Here is a 15,544-nt window from a genome sequence, read left to right as displayed (position 1 = left end):
TCCAGAAGACTCTGCTTTCCTGACACTAAGCCTCTTACAAACAGTGGCAGCTCAGTAATTGCTAATTACAAGTCTACTATACTGGGAAGGTATTCAAAGGGAAATCACAACCAGAAACTAACAGCTGTCTCCTACAATTTCAAGTACATCTGGAAGAGTAGTCACGGATGAAAGAAGAGGATAATCCTGACCTTTCTATTGGTCTGAGTTACCAGTGAAAAAGCAACCAATATCAGAACTAGTATAATTTGTAGGTGTCTGCCAGAAATGCGTTTTCATCCTTGCTTCAAGGTATACCAACAGTATGAAATTCCTTACTGTTCACGGTGTGTTTTGCTTTGCAGATCCTTGTCCCCACAAACAGGGGGACAAAACAGGATTTCAATACTTATTGGAACAGGATTTGTAACATTTATATTCCGTTGCTATTGGAGAGTGACAGAGACAATGAGAACCTGATGATTAGACAGCAAATCTTCTAAAAAACATCCACAAAGTGAGCGCCTCTGCTATAAACTTGAAGAATTTTTGAATATGGGAAATACAAAGAAATATCCACTTGGCCGATGTGTTCTTATTTGCATTATTTGGCTGTTCAGAAAAGGAATTTCACAATGTGAGTCATTCTGGGGGAAATCAAATTGCACTAAATAGCTGTTGTAGCAGACCGTACATGCACTAGTCCTGCTTCATTCCTTGGGCATGAAGCAGGTCTTTACAGGCTGCTGGAAATGTTGATATCATAGATGAGGCCAGAGTAGCAGAGTAAATGGGAAGGAATAGTACTTCTTGGCATTCAAAAAATGGCACGCAGTTTATACCATGTTTCTAATTCTTCTTGTTTCTAATTCTTCTTTGCAGTGTCCATGACACCAATTTACTGTTGCTGAACTTCGTTGTATAATTCACACTTCTTTTGGTTTACTCCAAAGATTATACAGAACAATTTTAGCTTTCCAGTTTTCTCCTCCCTATTAATTTACTGACTAGTAGAATTCTGACAGGTGTGCACATTTTGCTCTGAGCATTTTCTTGACATTCCTTTTTGTGTGCTACTTAAAAAAAAAAAGGTGTGGGGGGAGAGAGGGAGGAAAAGTTCAGAAGGGAACCAAAAACTGCAAGCAGATAGAAATGCCACTGTGGAATGCAGTTTGAAACACAGTCAAAAATGGATCTTACCAGGAGTTCCAAAACTTAAGCTATAATAAAATAAAAAACCGGATATTTATTCTCCCTTTGCAGGCCACAAAATACCCTTACAGACACCTAAGAACTTTCCTGCCATTGCAAAGACCTGAGACTTCAGAGATGCTTTCCATCATCTTCTTTTTAGTGTGGCATGTTATAGATATTTTGCTGTAGCTCTTAAGCCTGCAATAGTGCACTGGAAAGCATTTTGTAAGAAATATGAGGGAGCTGATAATGGGAAAGATATTTTTAATTTAAACTTAATCAGGATGGTTACCTACAGATAATCTGATCTCATATTCCTATTGTTTTTTATGATTAATACTTTTAAAACAATTTGACAGGTGAAATCTGTCTGTTTGAAAATGCTTAAGAATGGATATTCCTTGTCTACAGTAATTGTTTAAGGAAAAAGATGATCTTTGTGCCAGTTTGCACCAAAATAATAAAAAGGACAAATCCCATTGGTTCTTACAGTGGACTTCAAGCATCCCAACGTCTGCTTGGAGAACAGCACAGTAGAGTGCTAGCAATCCAGGAGTTTCTGACATGTCAGGTGACAGCTGTTTGATGTTCAGATTGGATGGGTCAATTAGAGGAGGTATTCTACCTAAAATTAAAAGCAATCAACGCAGTTGAATGGGCAGACTACAGTATGGGTGAGTAACTGTCTAGAGCAATGTCAATGAGTTGTGGCCTACACTTCACCAGTGTCCACTCCAGAATTTTTCCTTAGGCATTCTTCCTGGGCTTAATACTGCTTATTGTCTTGAAGAATTCCCTGGGCAACAGTACAAGAGATGTCTAAATACCAGGAGTAAACTGGAAGCTTAGCAGCTGTAGCAGCTGTTTGGCCATGTAGCTTCACATGCTAATATGATGCTCACTGTCATCACTTTTGCTTAACTAACTCAGGAAACAGAGCAATGTGATAGCCAATTTAACTTGAGGGATACTTTTCCCCAAATGTAATAGTTGCATCCAAAAATATTCTAGCTGGGAGAAAGGCAAGGTACACAGTAAGTAGCATAACCATCTGCTTATCTAGAAAGCTGTTAACACACGGATGAGCTCATAGTGTAGGCTTTCTGTTTGGGGTTTTTTGATTTAAGAGATGCAAACAACTTTTTTTTCAACACTGTAATATGCATATGTAGGTAGAAAAAGCATATAAACTCTGTTTTCTTAGATAAATAGCATCATCCTAAAACCAACAATTCTTGCTTACTTCTTTGTTTGATCACAGTCAGAAGCAATAAAATATAGAAGAATACTCAGCTACCTGGGAATTTAAGAATCCAGCTATAGTTGGCATATCCTAAAAAAAAATGAGATTGAATCCAAGTATACCTGAAGGGCTTTTTACATTCCTAACTCCTTACTACTATCACTCACAGTAGCTGCAGAAGGGGAACCTCTACAACCTGTACCTTAGAGAATAATGTCAGAGGATAAGAAAGCAAACAAAAAGCCTGCAACTCAAAATCAAAATTAGAAATTAAGTCACAAGTAATCGTTGGTAGCAAAAAGTAAGTAAAAACCAAAACAAACAAAAATGTTTTACAGGTCTTGAAAAGCCATTGAAAGGTAGGCTTTAGAGATGAATCTGATGTACAAACATCAATTTTCTTTCCTCTGTGATCTGTGATTGTTTTAAAATGACACTCTACCTCTGATCCATCCTCTGAGCTTTCAAAAGTACATATGTGGCAACAGTGTAAATACAGGAAAACATAATTTTCAGGTATAACGACTATTTTCTTCAATACTATCTACACTTCAGGTTTTTTAAGTTAATCTTTGAGTGGGGACACATTCCAGGCAACAGTCCAGCTCAATATGACATTATAGCTTTCAAAAATTTCCTTCCTCTGGTCTCTAATGCCTTTTTTTACTGTGCATGCTTCCTCATCAAAAAAGCTAATTATCCAATTTGCAACACATGTTCTAAATCCCTACCACCTGAAACTGATATGCTGAAGCCCCGGTGCATTCTTAACCCTATCTTATGCAAAACATGCTGAAATGAATAAGTGCCTACTGATTTTCTTAGAATGTACTTTTCTTTTAATTGAGATAGAATTCTCATCTTGGGACAATTAATAATCCATAGAGTGAGAAACTATATTAGAAGAGTCCTTAAAGTTATGTCATTGTGAGAATATTTATGGTGGGTTGTTGGTTTGGTTTTTTAATATGGTTCTATTTTCTGGTGATAATGTTTCATGCAGATTTGCTTAGACTAATGGATGAGGGGAGAAAAATCACTAAACAGTTGCACTTCTGGCAACTCTGAGTGCCTCATTAAGACTACACTAATATGCTTTAGCACTGAGCAGATTTATTGCCTGTTACGCGATCAAAAAGATTCTGCAAATATTTGCCCAATACTTTTATATTGGTGTTGAACTGCATTGCTGGACTAACCTAAAAACTTTACTAAGAACCTTATCAGCTGTCTATTAGGTTTCTGTACCTCATTGCAAAGCATCAGAGCAAACCCGCAGGACTGAGCTCTCAGTTTTTGAACCACTACGCTAGTCACATCCTTATTGTTGCAGTACGCTACTTGAAGTGTTGAAAGCTCTCATCCACTGAACTTATTTTGCAAAGTTACTGAAACAGTCTCAATAAACTAAAGCTAGGTCTTCTGGCCTTATTTATTTGTTTGTTTGTTTATTTATTTATTTTTCTGCTGATCGCAGAAAATAGTTTTTTCTTATATCGAAGTAGTAAATTTTTGCAGTATGAGAGACCTGAAGAGCCAGTGCTTACTGAGAATTACTGCACAAGCAGCTTCCACTAAGTAGATGATTATATACATCCTTTCATGCTCCTATATTAACTTAAATGCTGATTATTGTGGTTCTTTTTCGTTTTCTTTCTTCTTATCTTCTTTTTTATTTTTTTTTATATTTTAACTGAAGATGGTTCATATGGGTTAAAGTCCTTAGCATGTAAAGCATAGATGTGCTACTCTAGGGTCTACTTTACATACCACAGAGCTTATTGGCGGGAAAATCCTGATATCCAGGATTAGCGATTAACTTTTCAGAAGCAGCAGGATGGGATTTTTAATTCTAGGTTTTAATAAGTTTATGTCATTTATCAGTTGAAACTTTGGTTAGAAATACACTATTCTCATATGAAATGTCTTTATTCTATATCCTCTTCTCTTTTTTTTAGCTTCTCATAAACCAATTCTGTAAATCATTCTGATTCTTTCTTAAAGGATTCATTTCAAAATAGACTCACACAAGGCTTTCAGTCTTCAATATTTCGGGTTTTTCCTTTCCAAGTCATTTTTCTGTTGAATCACACATAACTGTTAATGCAGTATCCAATGTTTAAACAAATCAGCATTGTTTGTAGCTTAGATCTGTGGGTTTAGCTGGAGGAAAAGAGGAGGAAAAAAAGGTAAATAACAGGGACCTAAAAGTTACCAAAGATCTTACTGCAGTTTTTGGAAATTATTAGCTTAAGACCTGTTATTGACTTTAAAATAAGACCAATCATTGTGAGACAATATCTGCCTATACAGTTTTAAGGGTTGACTTTTGAATCCTAAACTGACCAGCCAACGGGCACTTGAGGCACTGAGTCTATAAAATGTGACTACTCTGTTTATGAGATAGTTATTTAATTATTTATTTTTATTACTGTTCTGTACATGGTAGCCTAAAGTATTTGATTCTTTACAGTGATACTCTTCTTGAAACAGGTATGAATCCATTGTAGAGCTCTTAAGACCTGTACCATTCAAGGACCTTCCACACAGTCTGTTACTTTGTCTCAGATATGCCCATCAATTCAGTTTGATTAGATCTCACACCCACTTTTTTTCCTCATCTATCCCATTGTAAGTCCAATATCTGTCTGCCTCATGAGCTAGTTTTACTTCCAATTGCTAAGAGTATAGAAATAGTAGAGCTTACTCTAAAAGCAATTTGTTAGTCTGGAAATTGATCCACACCCTTCAGCTGTTGAAATTTGTTTATCTACCACATAATCAGACAATGAGGCTTGTGTGTAAGGGACCAGTAAGGCTTGTTGAGTTCACCAAAACTAATAAGTGCAAAAACAATAATGCAATGTAACACCCAGGGCAGCATATAGAGGCATGTGGTATGTTCTGCTGTAGGAGATGCTACTGGGATTGTAGCAATACAAATGAGCAACAGGAGATACTACATTTCTGTCACCTCAGCCTCCTGCATGTACAAATAAACAGATAGCTGCAGAGTATCATGTGGATGTTCCCACCATCCCTAGATGTCAGATGTCCAGATGTCAGTCTGTGGTAGATACAGAAACCGTATTACCATTCAGGCACAGAAATAAATCCTTATGAGCAAAAAAGTGTGCATGGGTATGCAGCTCCAGAACCATAACTGGCTTACATGTGTCTGCCTTGAAATATCTACTACACCTGCCTGCATGCACCTCTCTGCAGAGATGTACTCTAATATTAGCCTAGTCCTGACTTACTCTGTGAGGATTATTATACTATTAGAGGTCAAATTCAAAAGAGCAGCTTCTCAGGGGAACAAGCATTAGTATTTTGTGAGTTAACTATTCTAACAGCATCAAATAACACTGCAAATTGCAGAAGTGGACCTTCTATTATGAATCACTCGTTTCTTCAAGTGGTGCTCTGTTTTCTAATTAATTGGTCATATAAGACTTATAGAAACTCAGGGTTGAAAATTGCTGAAAATTATGGGAGAGTAGTTGAGCACTTCAAACCAGCCATGAAAGAACAAAGGTTAAATTCTGCCTTTGAGCAGTACTCATGTTGGGCAGACTATAGACTGAAAACATTCACTTTATTTCATAAACTTCAGCTATTTTTACCTCTGCACAGAGCATGATAATTTCCTGCAGTTGAGCAGATGCTTATTTTGTTTTCTCATTATTGTTGTTACAAATAAAAAGAATGAGGAATAAGTGATCCCAGCCAATGAAGAAATGTTGCTATAAATGAAGACCTTTGAAATACCGCACAAATTGAGAAATCAAAGAAAGAGAGATCATTATTTAAAAAGACCTATAAGAAACAAAATAAAGGAAGGATTCTTATAATCAAAGGGGAAAAAAAAATGAATAAAAGGGGTTATGGACTGAGTGTTCATTGTTTCCCCACCACAGTGGATGTCCTGCTGCTCGGGTGCTTCTACAGTTGTTTCTGTCGTAGAGCCAGAGGCCAGAGAAAGGGAACTGTGAATGAAATAACCAGCTTCCCCTCAAAGGAGTCAGAGATTAGGAGCAGCACGAGGCACCCGCCTCATCATCCTCAGAGTTTACACAAACGCCTCGTTCAGAGGAGCGGCATCCATAGGGAAGTCAGATACGCGTTCCTACAGCACTAGGGGGCACACGGCGGCAACTTGTTACCAGAGTCATCCTATACATCCATAAATTAGGGGGACAGGTTTGTGGGGATGGTGAGGAAGGAGAAGCCCGCTTTCTGCGTGATGGGGGATAAATTTCTACATCCGTGTTCTATTACGAGAAACTTTGGTTGTGTTTTCTAGCACTACAGAAACGTGTTGTGGACTCTCTCCAATACAGTGAGATATGTTCTTTTTGTATACAATGTTTTCCCACTAAGAAAGGCTAGAGAACAAAAGCAGAACAAAAGGTAGAAGTTATTTAGCCTAGTGACATCAGGGCATCTGAACACAACGTAGTTTTGTGAATAAATGTCACCGTTTACACAGTGGTTTCCCCAGCTGACAGTAAATTAGGCTTGATGATTGATCTAAAAAAAGCCAAAACCTATTGCTCAAAAAGTTAAACTGATAGCCAGAAAGAACATGGTTCCAGACTGAACTGCCCTAAAGCATAAAGAGCTTTGCCCATGTATCCCAAAACACCAAGTAAGGCAATTCTGATAGAGGCTCCCATGCAGCTGGCATCTTTTCCCCTTAACCTGTTCTACAAAATTGCACATGAAGGGTCCATTGAGTCCATCAGGTTGCTTGGCTGATATCCCAGGGCAGATAGTTGGCATCAAGTAGGAATGACAAATTCTGGTTGTTCAGTATGTGACAGAATTTTTATCACCAGCTACCAAAGCTAATAGCATTCACTCATTCAGTTTCATTGAAATTACTCCTTTTTATTCATGTTCTTGCTGCAGATTTCTGGGGTGAGATGTTTTACACCTATTGTATCAGCTCAAAAAAAATGTATATGTCGTCTTAATGAAAATTTGAGACAATTGCATGACATTCGAGTTTATCTGGTATGATGGGATTACAGAATGAACCTAGAGAAGAGCAAGATGGTCTTAATCTATGTTAATAGCTGTTTTTATGTGTTTCTCTTCCACTTATTCTCAGTTTCAAGCATTGGCTTCAATATTAACTTCCTCCTTGATTGCCATCTTATAATTTCAGTTGGCATTGTTTTTAGAAGACATTAATATTTTTGTTCTGTAATATATTAATGTCCATCTGTAGGACGCAGCTGTCAAAGTAGTATTTTTTATTTTCTTTTCAAAAGAGATGAAATACTTAGATTTTAAAGAGGATCATCTCTCCTGTGAAGGCAGGCTGAGAGAGTTTGGCTTGTTCAGCTTGGAGAAGAGAAGGCTTCAGGGAGACCTTATTGTAGCCTTCCTGTACCTAAAGGGGGCCTACAGGAAAGTTGGAGAAGGACTTTTTACAAGGGCATGTAATGACAGGACAAGGGGTAATGATTTTGAACTGAAAGAGGTAGATTTTTTATTAGCTATAAAGAAAAAATAATCGTCGTAAGGGTGGAGAGACGCTGGATCAGGTTTCCCAGAGAATCTGTGGATGACCCCTCCCTGGAAGTGTTCAAGACCAGGTTGGATGGGAGGAGCCGAGAACTGGATACAGCAGTCCAGGTGTGGCCTCACCAGAGCTGAGTAGAGTGAAAGGATCACTCCTCACCACCTGCTGGCTGTCTCATGCAGTCATTAGCCCTTTTTTTACCACACTGCTGTTCATGATCAACTTATGTACACCAGGACCCCCAGATCCCTTTCTGCATAGTTGCTTTCCTTCTGCTTAGCCTCCAGAATATACTGGTGCTGCCAGCACTTCTCTCCAGCATACACTAGGGACAATGTTGCTACCTAGGTGCTGGACTTTATACTTCTGTGTGTTGAACTCCATGAGATTCCTGTCAGCTGTTTCGTCCAGCCTGGTGAGGCCCCTCTGGATGGATCAGTCACTCCTCTCAGCTTTCCATCATCCACAAACCCAATGAGGTTATACTCTGCCCCATCATCCAGATCATTAATCATGATGTTGACCAGGACTGGACCCAGTATTGACACTTGCAGTACGCTGCTAGTTACTGCCCTAAAATGAGATTTTGTGCCACTGATCATCATGCTCTGTGCTTAGATGTTCATCCAGTTTTCAATCCACCTCACTGTCTGTGCATCCAGCCCAAACTTCATCAGTTTCTCTATGAGCTTTTCATGGGGGACAGAGTCCAAAGCCTTGAGTCCAAATCTTGGCATGCAATATCTGCTGCTCTTCCCTCGTCTTCCAAGCTGGTCATTTCATTATATAAGATTATCAGTCAGGTCAAGTACTGCTTCCCCTTTGTGAATCTTTGCCGACTACTCCCAAGCACCTTCTTGTCCTTCCTCTGCTTAGAAATGGTGTACAGGATTATTTCTTTCAGGATTTTACTTTTTATTTATGCTCTGTGTTCTACTGTGTTTAAATGATAGTCTCACACTAAGATGTCATACAAGTCAACTTTCAAAACTCTAGAGGATTGTTAATGACTTTAGGACAATATGGATTGATTGTCTGTAAATAAGGCTAAATAATATTTCACTGCTTCATATGAAACAAATCGAGTTCATTTAAATTTGACCTGGATTAAAAGCATTCTGTAAAATTTGGTGGTTTGGGGCTTTTTTTTTTTTTTTGGTATATCTAAGGAAGTGGAACAACTTCATCAGCCTTGCATCAAATAATATACTGTACAGCTTGACCCATGAATATGTTAAAATAATGCATAATATAAAAAAATTAGGTTCATTTATAATATGCTTCTCTGTAGCTGCTAGATTGCGGAGGTGTAATATTCCAAGCTTAATGGAATTCTGGAAAATTATCTGGGATTTCAAAGAAAGAAAATAATTAGCTCTAATTTGGCATTCATTGAAATGTCTTTCCAGTCATTTCTAAAGCACTGATTTTGTAGGCTAGCTTCCAAATTCATGTTGGCAATACATTGTTCGGACCAAATTCTAAATAGAAGAAGCAAGTAGTGACATTACTTATCTACATAGAAGCTGGGCATTTTCCAGTAACTTATTTACAAATTTCAGGTAATTAATTTGATGGAAGGCTTGTCAGTGTTCGCTTCTCATATCAAATACTTCCATAATATTCCTGTTCAGACTGTCTATTTTGGAGCACTTCTATTTTTCCTATCCACCATCACAAATAGTGAGGGCAGAGAGAGAGATTTTTTGGGGGGTGGGTGGGGATGGGTTTTGTGTGGTTTTTTTCTCTTCTGACTTCCAATAAATAATATCTGACACGCTTAAGCAGTAGTAGCTATTACTCTGAAGGTATCTTCACTGGCACCTCTAGAATTACCATTTGATGACTAATACTATAACCATTTTAGGAATAAACTGCCATATTGTTTCCTCTCCTTCCCTCCACGTTTTTTCAGTTTAAGCAGTTTTTAGATACATATGTAATTTCTAAAGCATAGATTTTTTTTTTCCTGCATTAATTTAAAAAGTAACATAGTCTTAAAAAGAGATTATTGTCTTCTGTTTGAACAGTAGTCAGCAAGACTGTCAGCTACATTTTTACTGCATGGTCTTTGGAAATTTTTTAAAGTTAGAAACTACACAGCTTGAATTTCATGTGCCTGGTGGCACATATGTATCTGGTGGTTAGAGGGGTGCAAAACCAACCAAAATACTTTCTGGCTCAGAAATTGATGAAATCTAATACAGAAATCACAGACAAAGAATGAACATGGAACTCAACAACAGCACCTTTGATTTCAGTATTTGGTGTCCCTATCAGTCAGATCTTCATGAATCTCTGAAATGGCTTCTAATATCAGTGAAAGAGGTGATGCAACACAAAATTTCCTCGCTACACCATCACTGTAGCTTTACATGAACTCATTACACAAAATGTGAAAAGCCGACTTGCTTTCTTTCATTAATCTATTTTCAGCAGTATATTTACCTCTTTGGCTGGAGGATTTCTTCCTACTACTTTTGCTTCTTTTATTCATTATAAGGAATTCAGTTTAGGGAGGGGAACATAGCTTTCCAATAAAACTTTAATAACCACTACTGAAAACTGTCTAGTAAAGTCAAAGAGATTATTCGATATACTTCTTTTACCTTTATATCTTTTCTGAGTTACTACTGATTTTCTCCACTAGGTGAGACTTTTGAAACTTGAGGTTAGCTTGTAACGAAACTAAACCTAAATTTACAGTTTTCTCTTCATGTTCAGTGTGTTTGGGCCTTTTAAAAAAAATTTATAATAGTTTAATTGAAAGAATATTTTCTTCCTTTTTTCTCTGACTTTTATTTTTCAGTCCTTTTATTTTGAATCTCTGTTCATATTTACCTCAAATGTATTACTTCCAAGACTAGGTGGCAGAATGAGAGAGATTACCATAACTCACAGCTTAATCTTATTCTCTTTTTTGATATTCTTGTCACAGGTAGCTTATTTCTACCATTCTATTTTTTGTTTTTAAAATTGTGTTTGTTATACTGATGTGATATTTGCAATTTGAAAAAAAAAAGGAAACTCTTTAGCTTCTTACTTGCAGAATCAACCAATTGGTATCTACAATACTAAACTCGATGACATGACATTTTTTTCTTTTGAAGAAAGAAGGATGTGTTACATTTACAGAACTGTGGGCTTTAATCTGCATTTGGCACTATTTTCAACATTATGCTCTCAATTTGTGTGCAATTAAGTGTATTCCCAGTAGCAGCAGTTGTATGATACTTGTGCAGAGATGAATTTACGTCTTATAAATGTACTTTAAAATGCATTATCATAGCGCCTAGAAAGTCAGTTTTGGCTGAGTTCCTGCTGCCCCTAGTTGTAAAGAAGTTGCAAAAGACAATGTCTGCTTCAACAGGTTCTCATAGTAAAAACATTACAAAACCCAACATTGGGGATGTACATACAAGGCCTTCAGGTATACAAGGAGGTTTTAAATTTGATTCGAAAGGGGATGGGGTTGTTACTGAGTTCCCATCAGTGGGGAAGTTTTCTTGTAAGCCGAGCTTTAAAATAGGTTTGTGGGGGGAGGCTGATGGAATCAGGCTTGATAGACTTGAGGATAGCATGCCAGGGTTGGGGGGGCGGTGTGCCAATGATTTATCAGGCTCCATGGAAACACCTGGGAGTGACAGAGCAGAAGCTAGAGCTTCTATTGGAAAGGTGGAGAGGTCAACAGCTTGAAGCAATTATACAGCGGGAAGCCTACAACTTAGTTGCCATCACAGAAACTTGGTGGGGTAACTCTCACAACTGGAGTGCTGTGATGGATGGGTATAAATCCTTGAAAAGGGACAGGCGAGGAATGAGGGGTAGTGGGGTAAGGCTTCTATGTTAGGGATTGTCTTTATTGTCTGGAGTTTAATGATGGTGGTGATAAGGTTGAATGTTTATGGGTTAGAATCAGGGGAAGGTCAACAAGGCAGACATCCTGGTGGGAGTCTGTTATAGACTTCCCAACCAGAATGAAGAGGTAGGTGAAATCTTCAGGCAGCTGGGAGTAGCATCATGATCATTAGCCCTTGTTCTTGAGGGTGACTGCAACCTACCAGATATTTTCTGGATAGACAACACGACAGAGTGGGGGTCTAAGAGGTTCTTGGAGTGCATGGGGGAGAACTTCCTGACACAGCTGATGAGTGAGACAACTTTGACATTGTTCCCCACAGCATCCTCCTGGAGAAACTAGCCACTCACGGCTTAGATGGGTATACTCTTCACTGGGTTAAAAACTGTCTGGACAGCTGGGCCCAAAGAGTTGTGGTGAACAGAGTTAAATCCAGCTGGTGGCAGGTCACAAGTGGTGTTCCCCAGGGCTCAGGGCCGGGCCCAGTCCTCTTTAACATCTTCATTAATGATCTGGATGAGGGGATCAAGTGCACCTTCAGTAAGTTTGCAGATGACAGCAAATTGTGTGAGAGCGTTGATCTGCTGGAAGGTGGCAAGGCTCTGCAGAGGAACTTGGACAGGTTGGATCTATGGGCAGAGGCCAACTATATGGGGTTCATGGCGTGAATGAAGTTAGGCAAGAAGTGAGGACAAAACTTTCACTGAGACTTGCAATTTGTGTGTCTTGCATCAGGCAGTAGCTTGTAGCTCAGAGGTGTAAAAATAATCTATTGTGTCCTGTGTATATATATATATGATCTATAGTGTCAAGGCGAAAACACTGGAATTTTATGGGATAGTCCTGCCAGAAGCTGACCGCGTAACAAGATGGCAAGACATAATAGATACATAATGACTGAACCATAGTGACAAGATATGGCTCACTAGCCAGACTGAAGAATATAAGTTGTGTTTATTTTTATATAAAATCCCCGTTCTGTGTTCTGTATTCTGTGGCTGGAAGTTTTCCTTAAGTCTGGCTCTTAAACCTAATTTCTGTCCAGGTATTGTGGGTAAATGTAAAATCACCCTCAAGCACAGTATTAAAGATAAAAAATATCTGACCTTCAGAGGCAAAATATTGATCCATTTTTGAATATTTCAAAAAGCTATAAAATAATTAGATCATAGAGGGGGTAAATGCACCTAAGTCATAGTTACGCAGTATTTTCAGGTTTGACATAAGAATTGATTTTCATTGACTTCTTTTTCCAAATAAAGAAAACCATAAGACAATTATTTTAAAACTGTTTTAATAGAAGCTGCAATCTGGTGTCCACTGTAGCAGTTTGTCTACAGAAAAACACCCTGATACCACTTTCATTGGAAATAAAAGCAACTAAAAAAAAAGGACTGAAAAAAACCAAGCTAACACAATGTATTTTAAAGTTTGCATATACGTTTTTGGGTTTTTTGTTGTTGTTGTTGTTGTTTTTTCCTAGGGGATGAATGAATACAAACTGAGAAAATCAGATGGATGTGATTTATTGGTAGGAACAGTTATATGTAAACAGTTGGTTTTGAGTAGAAAGCTAGAGGCATAGTATTATTAAAAGAATTGTAACTCTTTCTTGGACTCAAGAGACCAAGTCCTCAACTCCTTTGAAATTAGAATTTTAAAATGTCCTGGGAAAAAAAAAAAAAAAGGAAATTAAAAGATAAGAAGTAACACTAATCTAATGTTCAATATTTTGCTACACAGCTCAAGGAAGGCCCTATGGTTGAAGCATTACTTCTAACACTATGTTCCCTTTCTAGATTGTATTTTATTAATGTTCTCTTTTGTATCACAGTCTGAAGGGACATAGAGCTTTTATCTTTTATTTAAAATTAATGAGGAGTATATTACTTAACTAGGAAAAGACATCAGAAGAAAATCTTTTCCCTTAGAAAAGGAAACATGGGTTTGTATGGAGATTTGATTTTCACTTCAGTATCTTCCTGGCTTGTTAGTTGACCTTTGACAAATCATTTAAAAGTGTTTGTGCTGAAGTCCTTGCATTTTTATGCTATACTGATATTTGCAAAGTAACCTCTTTGTTGCATTAAAATCTACATTGTAACAGAGAGAATTTGAGATAACATCATGTGATTTTTTTTTTTTTTAAATTAATCAAAGGCTCTTGGGTACACGTCTTCCATTCTGTTCAAATGTGTTGAAGCAGTATCTTGTGTCTAAGAGACATAGATACCTAAAAATTTTAGACAATGTTAGGTAATTTGAAGTTAAGGGCTCTTCAGCTGAACCTGAAAGAAATTCAGTCTTCCTCATAAAGATTCCACCTTGGAATATGCCTACCTCTTTACACGATGCTCCTTTCATTGCTGCATAAAAATATAGGCATTTTCCCACTAACTAGCACCTGGGAAATCGTTGAGAGCATCATAACTCTGACAAAAGAAAACCCTATCATATGACATATCCACAAGACTGTCTGACATCCCTATCCTGTGAAAATGTACAAGTCAGACTTTTTCTAAATTTACAATGTAGCTTCTGATACATTAGCTGCAGGTGTCTTTGTCCTGTGGTACAGGGTATCACAGCACTCTCCTACTGAGACTGAGACCCTGGGACTGTATGTATGAAATGCAGGAGTCAGGTCCTGTGTAGGAGTCTGTTCCCCTAATGTTTCCTCCCCACCACTCATTCTCAAATATTATGTATTTGCTAAAGTATCAATGGACATTCTGTGACTTTCTCAGAACCATGAGGTCTTCACGGAAAGCATTTTAATTGAGCAAATAAACTGTTTCTTTCTATCAAGTGGACCAGTCAAAAATTAGAAAAGCTCTCAACTAATTTTTTAATTGATTTTTTTAAGTACCCTTTGCATTCAACCTCTCTATTTCCTAACATTTTTATAGAAGTCTCTTCCATCCTTGACAGTGCATTTATAGAACACAGCAACTCATTATGCTCTGCATCACAATAAATTTTGAAGTAACTAAATTTAAGGATGATTAATTCTAAACTATGTGATTAAATTAGGCAATACTTAATAATCATAGAATTATAAAGCAAATACAGAGAGCAAAACAACATGAATGGGAATCATAAGGGAACATGAAAGGGGGTCATAATTGCAAGATTAATTATTGTTCACGTTAGTGTCTTCCTGAAACTCCAAATAGGAAAAAAACAGTTTAAGTGAATTTATGTTTGTAACAGTTTGCTACCCCAAAGAGATCAGGCAGATCATTCTTACCATATGATTTTCCTGTTTGAATTTCTGTGGCTATAACTATACTATTCTCTTGAGCTTTCTTGTAGTATGTGCCAAAATTCTTCATTCACTCATAAGAAGTTGTCCAAACTATGTTTTATTTGTGGGGAAAAGGAATTAATAGCAAAGAAATGTAGGAAAGGTGCACATTCATCCCCTCAGATGATATCAAGTCATTACATATGGGTGAAATCAGATCTGATAACTTCAAAACCGACATACCTTACAGTCTAGATGAAGCCTAGCACAAGACATTCAGCAATCTTTTATGATTTAACAGAAGTCATATTTAATGGATTTCAACATGACTTTCCACTTTAATAAAGTTCATTGAATGCTCCCAGTTTTCCTTAAGTGAAGGACATAGGCCCTAATTACCACAAGGATTAGAAGAAAGGTGTTCATGACAAAGTCCAGCAGTATCTGGAATATCTGATCGCATTGTACTGAACAAAAAAAGAAAAACAA

This window comes from Gallinula chloropus (assembly GCF_964237585.1).
Source record: "Gallinula chloropus genome assembly, chromosome: 2".
In the NCBI taxonomy this organism is placed as follows: domain Eukaryota; kingdom Metazoa; phylum Chordata; class Aves; order Gruiformes; family Rallidae; genus Gallinula; species Gallinula chloropus.
This window is presented reverse-complemented; position numbering follows the sequence as displayed.